This window comes from Haliotis asinina, chromosome 16 (genome assembly GCF_037392515.1).
Source record: "Haliotis asinina isolate JCU_RB_2024 chromosome 16, JCU_Hal_asi_v2, whole genome shotgun sequence".
Taxonomy (NCBI): domain Eukaryota; kingdom Metazoa; phylum Mollusca; class Gastropoda; order Lepetellida; family Haliotidae; genus Haliotis; species Haliotis asinina.
In genome coordinates this window covers 23,498,011-23,512,886 of record NC_090295.1, presented here as the reverse complement: position 1 = coordinate 23,512,886, position 14,876 = coordinate 23,498,011, and the positions used below count along the sequence as shown (strand labels likewise).

The 14,876-nt window shown below is 38.3% G+C and overlaps 1 protein-coding gene across 2 annotated transcripts in view; it reads right to left on the bottom strand.

Moving 5' to 3' along the window:
• Positions 1-14,876, bottom strand: part of LOC137268015 (activated Cdc42 kinase-like) — a 155,426-nt gene that overhangs the window by 121,813 nt on the left and 18,737 nt on the right. The gene's annotated exons all lie outside the window — the stretch shown is intronic.

The following is a 14,876-nucleotide window of genomic DNA, read 5'->3' as shown; positions in this document are numbered from 1 at the left end:
TGGCTATCTGTTTGTGAAGATAGGTTGACACTGCCGAAAAAATCAGCTGGAACACTTTGATTTGAATGTAGGAATTCTCTGTAAGTTTTGTTGCAGTCTTAAATATCAGTTCACATCATCACTCAGTGCCACAGAATTTTGGCTATCTGTTTGTGAAGATAGGTTGACACTGCCGAAAAAATCAGCTGGAACACTTTGATTACATATGTTTTCAGAAGTTTTGTGACATATATGAAATGTTTTCTCAAATACCCACATATATACTTGAAAAAAATGAGCATGGAATCTTCCTACTTGTGAAAAAGCAATTTTCTGAGAAACCTAAAAATGGACACTCTAATCAAACGGTATTTTTCAACTTCAGGCTGTTTTTGTAATTACCTCCCATGTATGAAGTTGCAATGTTGTGTAGGCAATTCTGGGTCCCTGTGAAATATCAAACTGATCTAGTCTAGCAAGACATCAAAGCTTTTCAAAGATTGATCATTTTTTATGCCTTTGTGCTAACAACATTCATCTGAGACCTTTATGACCGGGGGACTCCCTGACGGTGGATCAATACAAGGAACACGCAATACTGTCAACTGATGCGTCTTACTGGAATTGAGACATTACATGTTATCATTCTTGCAACATCGTAATGGGCCATGAAGAATGGGGAAGAATATATGACATGTAAAGATATGTCAAAGAACTGGTCTTAGCAACCCCAGCTTGTCTCACCAGGTAGCTGATGAGTCAGGCTTACTGACTGATGATGCATGATGTCAGTTACTGGATTATTTTATCCATACTGGACTATTTAGACTGTCATCATAAAGCTGGGTTACTGCTGACGTTAAACAACAACAACAAAAAAAGGACAAACACATATACTGCAGATAATTAATTTCACACTTTGACAGCTACTGAGTCCTTTATCCCAGTTTCCTGTTTTCCATGTTAGTGAGTGAGTGAGTGAGTGAGTGAGTGAGTGAGTGAGTGAGCAAGTGTGCTTTTACTCCGCTTTCAACACTCTTCCAACAATATCACAGCAGTGTACACCAGCAAGAGGGTTCACACATTGTTCCCATGAAGAAAATCCAACCTGGGTCTTTGACACAACATGCAAGTACCACTTATTCACTAGGCACCACATCTACGACATCTGGGTTAGAACTGGTCTTGACCAACCCCTATTGCAAGAGGATCGGGTGGTCAGGCTCATTGTTTGTTGGCACATCATCATGCCCGACTTGTACATATTGATGCTCCTGATATCAATCACAGAATTTTCTGACGCAGCTTCAATATTTCCATTATATGGCTGGAATACTGAATGCTGTGTTAACCAGCAAACAAAAAAATAATACAAACATTGACTTTATAATCTAAATAATCTAGAAACAAAGAATAAAGCTAATACAGTGGTAGCTGTCTAAACCGACACTCTTTAGGACTGAAGAAATAATTTGGTTTAGACAAAGTGATGGTGTATAGAGCTGATGATAAATGTGCAAGCCATGAACAGGACCGAGACTTTATGCCAGTGTTGAAAACTTGTTGGATTGGACAGATGCTGGTTTCGACAGATTCCACTGTAATTACTGCCTCCAAGAACTACACATCAATTGTCTCCACGATTCTTTTAGTGCCTCAGAGACCTTGTGCAAGTATACACAATCCCTTCCTTACATGAAACTTAACTTACTCCATTGCCTTAAAGTAGAAGTCTTCTGAAGTCAACTTAAAACAACCTGAACTGAACAACCATATTTAACCAGCTTCTCCATTCCCCAGAGCATGAAGTACCCAACACTCCCCATAACTAAAACAAGAACTTGGACAGGGTCTCATTAAACACCGATAAGCTGCAGCAGGCTGGAGGAGGTAAACAGATCCAGAACTATATCAAGATCCTGTTTCTAGACACACTGACACAAGAACAGCACGCCTATAACAATGCAGTTGATCAGCCAGAAAATGAGCCACACTTGGGTGGTGATGTACACCAGGACCCTGCCAGAATTATTGGTCTGTAGCAGGCAAATATTGAGATTACTGTAATTTGGTTATCGTTGAATGCTTCAGGCATGCGAATTTTTTGTTGAAAGGAGATGGCGCTTCGTTGGTGATAGAATGGCTGCATGGTGAAATTGGGCATTGATTGGTCTGTTGCTGTGGGTGAAGAATCATCTGGTTCTTGAGATCATTTATTTTACATTTCTTCTAGTGAGTATAACATGGTTACATAATCATGGTAATTATCCTACAGGGGGCCTGTTTAAGCCTCTGTGTTTCTAAAATTAGGCAGTTATGAAATAAAGTTCACTGTATACCTACAACATTTGGCTTACTCAAAGTGCTACTAGACTCATGAAGATCCCCGTCAGAACTGACCTTCAACAAACCATTCCTGTAACAGGTAATTAAAGGGAATGGGTCATCAGGCTTGTTGACATGGTTGACATGTCATCGTATCCCAGTTGCCTGGATTGATGCTCATGCTATTGACCATTGGTTTGTCTAGTCTACAGACCTCTGCCATACAGCTGGAATATTGCTGAGTGTGGCATTAAACAACCAATCAACCAATCAATGTGCTATACTATTATACCCTTAATAACTAGATCATTGTGGTCTCATTTTCATTCTGAGCTCCTTGGGAAGTATACAACCCAAGATGCTAGTGAACAGTCACTTCAACATATCATCCTCCGAGGTACCCATTCTCTAATGAGGGAACAAAGGATTATTTTAAACAAAGTCAGTTGCCCCGAGTAGTGGCATCATGACCAAAGCAATACAAACTCCCATGAGTCCCCTTGTCAAATCTAATCATCCATGCAACTAATCTCACCAACAAGCAAATTTCATGCAATTTATAACCTCTGCAACAAGACCATGTGCAATCGTGATGCATTTGTGCATTTTGGTTAGTCTACTCTGAGCAATACTGTAACATCATCAAAATTGAGCTAGACAAGTAAGCAAGTTACATAATTATATCCACTTCGACAGTTATACGCAGGTCTTCATTGCAGACAGTAAACCCTTGACTGCATATACCTTAGCTGAATACATCAAATTTTAGCATTACCATATGTTGGTAGACAAGAAGACAAGATTTCATTAACGTCATTGAGATGAAGACAAACTGATGTCAACAACTAGTGGGTTTTGATGTGCTTATCTGCAGAATATAATGACCTTTCTTGTCATATTTTGGATGAATACCCTGATGTCTTTGCATTTTTCCCAGGAATTCCCTTGAACAGACAAAGTCAAAAAGCACTTTACTTTACAAAAAAAACCCGGCCCTTGGTCAGTCTTTCTGAATATGTGTATTATTTTAAAAGTCTCTTTCTTCCCCAGAATTTTTGCTAACCCTCCTTTTGATCCCTGGTGACCCAAGCAGTAACATTATAAATGACCAGTGCCTTGGTTGGAGCAATGATTAATCAAAACACACCATGCTCCTTTGCCTTCATCATACAGAAACAGTTGACAGGGAATTGCTATCGACATGGAAATACTATAAATCCTGACACTGTACCAAACTGGGAAGCACCGGAAGCTTAAATTGATACACAAATATCGTTTTACCTTCCCTGGATGACTAAAACCTGCAGGAAATTTATTAAAGACATCCACAAAGCCCCCGAGTAGGATATCTGTAATCTACAAGCTATGTACAAGCTGTAAGTATAGGCGCATCCTTGGCCTGTGGCAGGCAAGACTGATATAAACAATTTATCTATGGCCCACCAGTGTTTACTTATCCTACCAGGAAATCAGTCTCAGACCCTGACAATGAATGCCAGCCTACTAAACCACAACTGTAGGGTCATGAATAGGTGAAACTTAGGTAGTGATTGACAATTTTTGAGCCATGCTGTGTAACACTGAATTTGGATGAATTAACACTGAACTTGAAAAGAGACAGAGGATGAAAAGATGAAATGACACACCACGATAAGCATGTGATATGAGATAAAAAGCAATGACATCACTTCCTGAATCAAAGTACCTTATTTCCTCAATCAAATGTTCCTGTTTAATGATTAACAATGCAGCTCTATTACAGAGATATGTAAAACACTTTAGGCCCATCATTAAATGTGAGCAAGATGCCTGTGAAGATCCAAGTTAGAATTGATCTTCAGTACCCCATGTTAGTGGCAAGAGGTGACTAAGAAGATAGTGGCAAGAAGTGACTAACAAGATTGGGTTGGCAGGTTCACTCACTTCACTTACCATATCAAGATTGTGTAGATCGATGCTCATGATGTCAATCACTGGATTGTCTGTTAAAGGCTTGAATTGTTTATACTTTAAAACTGAGTGTGGTGGTAAACAAAAAATAAACATAACAGTGAGCAAAAAATATTACTTTAAGCTGCATCTGCAATATTTCATATATTTGTGAACACATTTCAAATTAAAGAAAAACTAACTCAATATATAAAAACAACCCAGCATGAAATTGAGACCCACCATATATTCAAGGATGAGAGTTTAATCAGGAAAAATATGAAATGATGGTACATGGGTGTATGCAAAGGCATACATTGTACTAACATCTTTGTTCAGGGCATCTTAACATTTATCATAACCACACATCATGCACTAAATATCTGCAACAAACTTTTGTGTAATTACTTCTAGAGTTCTTGCAAGTTTAAACTGATGATCAGCAACAACTGATAAAAACATTAAACTTTCAACATGTCTCAAATCCGCTCTGGCCAGGTCATGGGTATAGACAACAGCTTTGCTTCACTCCTTCTGGGATACTTGGTGTTAAAACTGACAATCTGCAACAACTGATGAAAACATTCAACTCTCAAAGTGTCTCAAAGCCTCCCTGGCCAGGTATTGTGTATACACAGAAGCCCAAGTTCCAAACATGCTCAAGGCAATTAGTTATGTCAACAGGGCAAATAGATAGGCAGACTCTGATTTCCATGGACTATTATTAGTCTGGCCTGAGAGAGGTCAGCCAGGAGTGGCCACACGCAGACATAACAGATTCCTAATGGTCAACACCCTGTGAATAATGTCCTATACTTACTGAAGTCTCTAAATCAATAATTATTAGTTTAAATTGTAACTTATAGACAGCTAATGTGTATAAGATGTCCCTCTTAGAGACAGATGTTATCAGACTTATGTTGACTTGCCTGTAATGTAAAGGTACAGAATTTCTGTACACACACTGAATACATTTCATCATGTTCTATCTAGTGATTGATAACATAAGCATCAATGTATACAGTTAGGTTACAATGACATGCATCAACCAGGTCCTGTGTAGTGCCACTCCCAGCAGTATTCCAGCTTTATGGCAGTGATCTGTACATACTTAAGTCTGGACCCAACAATCCAGTGATCAACATCATGAGAAATTGGAAAACAATGACATGTGTCTACCAAGTCTGCGAGTCTGACCACTCAATCCTGTTAGTCATGTCTTACAAGAAGCATGGGTTACTGGTGAAGCCTAATTCTACCCCAGATCTCTACAGGACCTTCAGAAGAAACAACTGTGGGCTGCTGATCATGGGGCTCACGCTTGGCTAACAGCATACTGCAGGGCTAGTTTTGATGCTCACTCTTTCAATCACCGGTTTGTCTGATCTAGACAATTATCCATTCTGAAATATTTCACTGCAGCTTGAGACAACATTTACATAATTGACAACAAATGTTTCAGATGCTTCCTTTAAGAAGACATCAAACAATATTGAGAAATAAACTAATTTTCTGCATAGTACCTGTTGTCATGAAAATGTTTTTTTTCACTGGGTTAGTTGTACTGTTCACAATTCTGTCCAAGCTTCACAGTTGAAGGGAGGCAACTCTGTACTGATACACTACAATGCTTAACAACCTTCAGCTGCCTTAGTTATGTACATTTACATCCTGCATTAAATAATGCAAAAAGGACAGAATATCAATTTTGTGAAAGTGTAACAGATACAGGACAGTAAATAAGATCAACAAAAAGAATTCCATCATTCATATCGTATGATACTTCCAATGACAGAAAGAGATGAACACTTTTTACCATATCCGAAACCATCAATCATTCTCGGACTTATAGGAAACAAATCTTCATGGACACAAGCTGCACATGATAATTAACTAACCATGATTACCAATTACTCTACCATGTACGTCAACTGCTAAAACAAATGAGACACATCCAAAGGCAAGCACAATCGATGTATCTTTACCACACATCTTAAAGAAATTGGTGGACAAAATTCTTTGCTAAAGCCAGGTATTTTTCATTCTGACAGATTCCCATAAAACAAGAAAAATAAATTTAGAAGCAGAATGTCACAAGGAATCTCAGCGTAACATACAGGAAAGTGTCACCTCAATATTGTACGGTTTGAACATGTCTGCAAAACAACTCTCCAGGAAGAAAAGTATTTTCAAATAACATAAACGGCTATAAAAGATAAAAGGCTGTAATTAGAAACTGATTTCACAATGTTATGATACGATCAAGATTACTTTCAACTGTAGTTATTCAGGTTAACTGATAAAATAGATCCTTTGATATCTGTGGAAATAATTGATATTCAGTCCATGTTTATTGTATCTGTGCTGAATGTCCTCAGCCAGAGGAAATGTCTGTCAGCCAGAGTATATATTTGATAAAACTTCAAACTCTTATCCAGAACAGTGGGATAGCTTAGTGGTTAAAGTGTTCGCTCATCACACCGAAGACCCAGGTTCGATTCCCCACATGGATACAAAGTGAGAAAACCATTTCTGGTGTCCCTCATAGTCATGTTGCTGTAATAATGCTAAAAGCGATATAAAGGTACACTCACTCAAACTTTTATTCCATCTCCAATACTAACGTAAATCTCAGCTCAAGCCACCTCTACTCTTCTCCTTTTCAAATCTGGACTTCAGAGGCTTAGAGGTTCATCCAGAGTGGTTGCACAAAGTGAGAGACAAAATGGCTGCATTTCCTATATCAAATATAAACAACTTCTTCAAACATGACAGAATCATAAATCCATGCTGACGTCATTTTCACCAAGCATCTGGCACAAGCATCTGGCACACCCAGGGGACACAACTCCGCAGAGCAAATTGCAGCACCTCATTTGCAGAACCACCTGTGTCCCTGATATATTTGTCAAATAATTACTAGTTTTGAAAATACACCATAAATCTAACATAATGACCACAATGTACAAGCAAACTACCTTTATTTACCAAGCTGATGGTTAACACGGAAGAGTTCCTTCACTGGTGACAACATTTCTTTGGGTCAGGTGGTACATCCACCTGACAGCTTTTTCACATAACTGAGGAAGTTCGGACAATACACAGGGAAGTACACCAAGATCTACAAATCAGTTTGAATACCTCTGGGGTTTCTCAAAACATTTTCAGTTGTAACAGCAAATAATCACCTAGAAAAATTATAAATTGGGTTTACAGTTGTTTGCCTTTAATCAGAATCGGTCCTTATATTCTCCAGGGATGGCAACGGGTGAAAGTGATTTCAGCTGAAAATGAGTTTGGGGTCTGCGGGCCATTATATTAAGGCCCCCATCTGGGTCCATGATCGATTGACTTTGCATTTAAATCTGCGGATTTCCATTTCAATTTTTAACACATTTTTGAAAGTAGTATATTGTTCAAGGATAATATTATTTCTTAAACATTAGTCTCAGTAAAAAGACTTTACTGTTGAATACATGTGAACAAGCACAAATGTCATGCTGCTGAATGTCATACCCAAAGCTTCTAAACTATGCATACACATGAATGTGATGTGACTCTGCATGGTTGAATTACCTGCTGCTTGTCTGAATTTATTTACAGAGAAAAAGCCATAAATTAAGCAGCTTGATGACACAATGAGAAAAGCTGGCTAACTAACCAGCGTAATCTGCGGTTTAAGTGACCAGATTGTCATCACACAGTTGCGATAGGAATCTGGTGTTCTGGTTTCTATATTGCTCAGTCAGGTAGAAGAAAGATCGCAACAGACGTGTGTAAGCAACCTTGTTGAACAAATGTAAACACTTTGTTATAAATAACACCAAGTTGCAGCAGCAGCAGCAGCAGCAGCAGCAGCAGCAGCAGCAGCAGCAGTAGTAGTAGTACATTTTGGAGAAGTAGTAAAATGTAAAAAAACACATTCACAAAAATATGCCCAAAATTTATGAGACAATCCCCAAACACCTGCCTTACAAGTTGGCAAGGCTGAATGAAATTTCAAATGAAAAACCTTTTTGATAAGATCGAGGTGACTATTAGGAAAGGACAGACATCAGTATTTCTCATAATCACAAGAGCAATAGAATGGTGTTGATAATGATACTACTGATAACCTTCAATTATACGTTCTCATACAAAGACCCGACTTGACAAAGGTGGACAATCACTAGTACACTGGCTTCCTGGGCCACTCTGTCACCATTAACAAGCAAACACAATCTCACCCAAGCATTTAATAACACACTGTGACTTTGGCCATTTGTCTGAAGGCCAAGTCTTGTAAATACTGTTGGTAAGCTCAGCTCTAACAGTGATTAACACTAAAATCAAGGGACAAAGATTCAAAAACATCAGTCAGAACATTTGAATCGAACAAGTAGCAAGCTTAGAGGGACTTTGTCATGATCATTAAAGACCTAAATTCAAAATCATACTAAACCTAAATAAAGATATGGAGCATAACATTTTTTACCTCTGTGATTTCAAGATAAATATTAACTTCAACCTTTCTCTCCATCTTAGTGGCGCATCAGCCCATAAGATGGAAGGTTTGAGGTTCATTCCTGGCCACATTATCCTAAAAGTAGGTGATAGATTGTACTTTTTTACTTCTTAAGGCTGTGGCGTAATGCATTATGGGGCTGGGGCTAAGTATGGCTTGTCCACTTGGAATCGGTCTGTCTCACAGTCACTAAACCACTTAATTTTCCCTTCCAACAAGTCTTTCTACAATACTTAAGCCATAAATGAAGTCTAGATTTCTTCAGATTCAATCTCCTTTCTCACTGGGGCTCTGTTTAAACAGAATTATTTGTTTTTATCAATATTATACATGTTCACAGCTTAAGGGTTAGTTAGTCTAGTTTGGAGTCAATATACTGTGGTTATGCAAAGCTTTAATAGATGAACATATCGCTCTCCTAAATATCTTGTAGCAGGTCAAACAATAACAATTTCTTAAAGAAACATTCAGGAAGTGTTTGAAATACATGCCTGCCTGTGGATCTTGTACACTTCACGTCAGGTAGCTAGTTTCAGATTTGTGTAGGTCACTATGGTCTGCGGTAAATGTACTTGTCAATTATTCTTGTCACAATGAGCTCAAGTTTTTTTATGGAGGGTCTGAATGCTTTAGTTTGCGCCTGCAGATTCTAAAGAAAAGAGGTGTGATGATATAGGAAATTTACGATACGATATATATTGCGATATCTTGGAATGATAAGGTTCGATTCAATGCACATCACGATGTACTATTTTTACTTATTTTCTTTAAAAATGTATATTTTTATGTCAAGTAACAGTGTAAATTTTTAAATAACCGTCAATTTCTAGTGAAAATGAACAATTTTAAAGTCAACAATAAGTATCACAATAAGAAAATAGTATTGATATATTTATCGTCGAATAAAGTATCACAATTATCGATACTACGTTACATCGTCACAGCTCTACTAAAGAAGTGGATCCTGATGGCAGCCTGGCACTGCATTCAGAACTCCAAAGAAAACAATATGTATAGACTATTCAGACTAAGGCTTAAAGGGGAAGACAGCTGTACTGGCACAATGTTTCGTAAAAATACACTCAAACACACTTTTCAAACACCTGAAGGAACAAGCATAAATACCAAAACTTATTCAAGGTCATCCTTGATATCTCATGGTTATATGTTCCAATAACTTTCCACTAACCCCTGGATGCATCTACAGCTACGACCACCAGCCAAGGGAGGTGATAAAATTGTCGAGCTGAACCTTAGATGCATCCAGGGTTTAGTGGAGACTTATCGGAACATATACCCTGGCAATATCAAGGATGATATGAGGTATGTCACAACCGAATATGACAAATAACGACAGAATGATCAGAGTAGAAGCTCTTACTTTGGATAAAGGAGTCACTGAAGGCATGAGTCCTACAATTTGTGTATCCACATTGTAACTGTCCTACTATAAGGGTGTGTGTCTGTATTTTGACTTAGTTAAGGGTGTATGTCTGTATTTTGACTTTAAGGATGTATGTCTGTATTTTGACTTTGTTAAGGGTGTATTTCTGTATTTTGACTTTGTTAAGGGTGTATTTCTGTATTTTGACTTTGTTAAGGGAGTATTTCTGTATTTTGACTTTGTTAAGGGTGTATTTCTGTATACAACAACCCCTTCAGCCTTACTCAGGGAAGAGAATGGGTATGGATTAAACAGAGGAAAATGGGGTGGTGTCATGTTAACTGAAACAATACAAAATATGCACTCACCCCTCACCATAACACGGGTCTTGGGGTCCACAGATTGTATTGTATTGTATCGTATTGTTGAAGGTGAAAATAAATAAACTTTGAAACACAACTGAAACACAATGGATATATACGATAAACACTGTCAGTTGCCATCCACACTTAATTTCACTAGTTCACGTAATTTATAAGAGTGCAACAGTGGATTTGTAGATGAGCTATTTTCAAGTACAACATCGCAGTACAACATTTTTATGGGAGCCACGGATTACCCCGCGGTTTAACCGAAACCGCGGTATTGCAAAGAGTATAGTGTGAGGGATGACTGTATCGTGAATGACACCAGTGCCATCAAAAACATGGATTTCCACGGATTCATGGAAAATTCTCAGCCCTGCTTACTTAAAGACAAGTGTAACTTTGGCACTAGAACATTGTACACAAAAGTGTTCTACTGTAAATAAGCTTGGACATATGTATGAGAAACAAAATATTTCAAAGGGCCTGTCATTTACATGCAGTCATGGGACTCCTACAAAGTTTACAATTACAATGATAAATATGTGTTCAAGTGAGGATTTAATTTGCAACATGTGAAAGGTGAAACACCTAACTGAAGTGTCCTTTTCCCAGTTTCACTGCATAAAGAAATACAAATTTGTTCCATGAATTCTGTTCAAATAAACTGTCATGATTCCAAACAAATGTCACACCAAATTATGCAATTAATGCTTGTTTCAGACCAAATCTGAATATTTCCTCTGATTATAACCTGAATACTTTATTATTTTTGTCATATGAAAAGACAGTGATCAAAATTACATCACAAAGTCTGAACGACAGACTTGAGGAATATAGAATGCTGATGACACAAACATGTCTGATGCAGCGATCATTATCATACATCTTCATGAAAATGTATGTGACAAACTGGCCATATTCCTGCATCAGAAGACGTCCATCCTTTCACCCGACATTACTGGGTATCACACTTGATGATCCCTGGTCAAGCAACAAGGACAATGGTCAGTCTGGCATACAAACAAAGGACAATACCTGTTAACTCTGGACATGGTCAGCGTGACACCTTCGCAGATATAAGACAGCTGGCAACAGTATCCAAATCTCCCTCACATCACTTCTGACCACTGGTCAAGGACTTTGGACACTAATGATCAGTGGTCAAACATGCAGCTTCAGGGTGACGAGGAACTTCAAGGCTGCGACAGAGCTGTAGAGAGGTCTGTGTGATAGCACACACACGCATGCGAGTGTTATCAACTACCGTAAACTCTCCATGAGAATCAATAGTAATCGGAGATGGCTGTAGTTATTGTTATTTAAAGGAGACTGGATGAAGACCTTTGATACAAGCAGGTATTGTGATTAGTTTGTGGGTTCACCGTTGATATTTAATGAAAATTTCAAATATGATGACATTCAATCATTCAGCTAATAATGGGAAATGAATAACGTCATTGATAATGAGATTGATGGAAACTTGCCAAAAACATTCAGAAAGTGTTTTTCAGTCGTCACGCAGAGAATGACTTTTTCTACAGGTTGTCCCTTCCAAACCACTAAACAGGATGAAGCACTCAGTTTAGTCTCATGTGACAGATTTTACAACCTCGCTAATACAAAACTTCACTAATCTGAACCCTCATTAAACCAAACATATTCCTTACACTAGCAAGTATCTGGTCCTGACCATATGTTCTAAGTCGAATATTTCGCGGGGATGATATGTAGCAAGTAGTTGGCTAGTACTGGTGTTAACAAAACCTGGTCTTGTGTTTGCATTTTTAATGAATGTTTACTCGAGTTGAGACAACATCTAGTTGGCTAGTCCTGATACTAGTGGATGTTTTTCTCACCCCAATATGGGTGGACCTTGGGATTTTAATGGATGTCTCCCTATCCTTGGTGAGACAGCAACTAGTTGGCTAGCACTGATGGAAGTGGAAATCTGAAAGAGTAACTGCTTCCTGCCAAAACCTGATCCTGCACCATAAATCTCCAGGACAAAACAACCCGCAGGCTAGATATGAGCAGCACAACAACGTTTAGGCTTTGATTCTATATGCCTATTTATTCATTATCTTCAGTGTAAAGAAGAGGACAGAAGCTTCCATAAAGTCAACAAATCAATCAGTCAGTGAATCAGATGTGAAACCTAAGACAGATGCTGGACCTGCTGCCCATCTGGAGCACTGACCACATTCAGAGAGTGGAAAGACAACACAACCCTTGTCAAAACTGTTTACAGAAAGTGCCCATGCCTGTCATTGGAGGATTAACAGCTCCCAATCCCCAACACACAGATGTGACATTGATTTCTCCCTTATCTAGATAGCAGCCAAGAAATCACAGGATGATAAGTCACTGATTTCTCCTTCATCTGGATAGCAACCAAGAAATCACAAGATGATAAGTCACTGATTTTTCCCTCATCCAGATAGCAGCCAAGAAATCACAAGATGATAAGTCACTGATTTCTCCTTCATCTAGATAGCAGCCAAGAAATCACAGGATGATAAGTCACTGATTTCTCCCTCATCTAGATAGCAACCAAGAAATCACAAGATGATAAGTCACTGATTTCTCCCTCATCTAGATAGCAGCCAAGAAATCACAAGATGATAAGTCACTGATTTCTCCCTCATCTAGATAGCAACCAAGAAATCACAAGATGATAAGTCACTGATTTCTCCCTCATCTAGATAGCAGCCAAGAAATCACAAGGTGATAAGTCACTGATTTCTCCCTCATCTAGATAGCAGCCAAGAAATCACAAGATGATAAGTCACTGATTTCTCCCTCATCTAGATAGCAGCCAAGAAATCACAAGATGATAAGTCACTGATTTCTCCCTCATCTAGATAGCAACCAAGAAATCACAAGATGATAAGTCACTGATTTCTCCCTTATCTAGATAGCAGCCAAGAAATCACAGGATAAGTCACTGATTTCTCCCTCATCTAGATAGCAACCAAGAAATCACAAGATGATAAGTCACTGATTTCTCCCTCATCTAGATAGCAGCCAAGAAATCACAAGGTGATAAGTCACTGATTTCTCCCTCATCTAGATAGCAGCCAAGAAATCACAAGATGATAAGTCACTGATTTCTCCCTCATCTAGATAGCAACCAAGAAATCACAAGATGATAAGTCACTGATTTCTCCCTTATCTAGATAGCAGCCAAGAAATCACAAGGTGATAAGTCACTGATTTCTCCCTCATCTAGATAGCAGCCAAGAAATCACAAGATGATAAGTCACTGATTTCTCCCTCATCTAGACAGCAACCAAGAAATCACAAGATGATAAGTCACAACTACAGTATTAAAATTAGTCTGTCTCACAGTCCCTGAACCCTTTTCCCTACAGCCTTGCCCTCCCTGCAATAATAAAGCCTTAAATAAAGACTAATGCTAGTTTCTGAAAATATAAATTTGATAGTAACAAAAAAAGAACCCAAGGATGTCAGAGATTGAAAGCCTTGAGAAATCTAGACTTCCTTCATTTGGTTTTAGCACTGCAGAGAAGGCTTGGCAGCAGGGGAAAAGGTCTGGTTCTGCGACTGTGAGACTGACTAGATACGTCACAACTACAGTATAAATTAAATCTGTCTCAGGGTCCCTAAACTATTTTTCCCTACAGCCTTGCCCTCCCAGGGATGCTGAATCTCTAAATAAAGCAAGACCAGATTTCCTCATGTTCAGATATCTCAGGAATTTCTTTTCAGTATAACTGATTTTATAAGTCATTGTCAGAATTATATATATTAAGAGACTAAGCTCTGGCCTATGATTTAGCAGATAGCAGAGGAGATAGCAGAGGCCAGAAATTACTTGATGATAAAGATTACAGCATCATGGTAAATTTTTCAAAGATTAAATCATTCCCGATTTAAACCACGTCTGAGTTTTCAAAGTTCCAATGCTTTCATCTCTTTCAATTATGCCTCTGACACAACATACTGGGTGGTTTTCTTAAACAATTCACTGAACAATATAAAACAATATGGATTTTTACAGATCTGATTGTCCATTTAGTAAAGTGGTGGTCTGCGGTATTCATTGTTCGTTATACATAATTTATTACAATGGCCACCAGATGGCTGACAAAGAACAAAGGCGTCTACTCTAGAAGGGTGGGTCTGTATTGCCACAGATAAACAAGGAAATGAGTAAGTGCAATGCCGGAAATACTCTAACAAGTCCACCACCATAATTTGTTGTGTAGTTTGATGGGATTTTTTTTTAAACTATTTTATTTTTATTCCAGCAAATCAGGTTACAGGGATGGGTGTATTCACAATGGATACAGCTGATTAGCATTAATAAGCATAAGTTCTGGGTTAAAAGAACCTGTAACAGTGTTCACATAAAATCGGTGTTTAC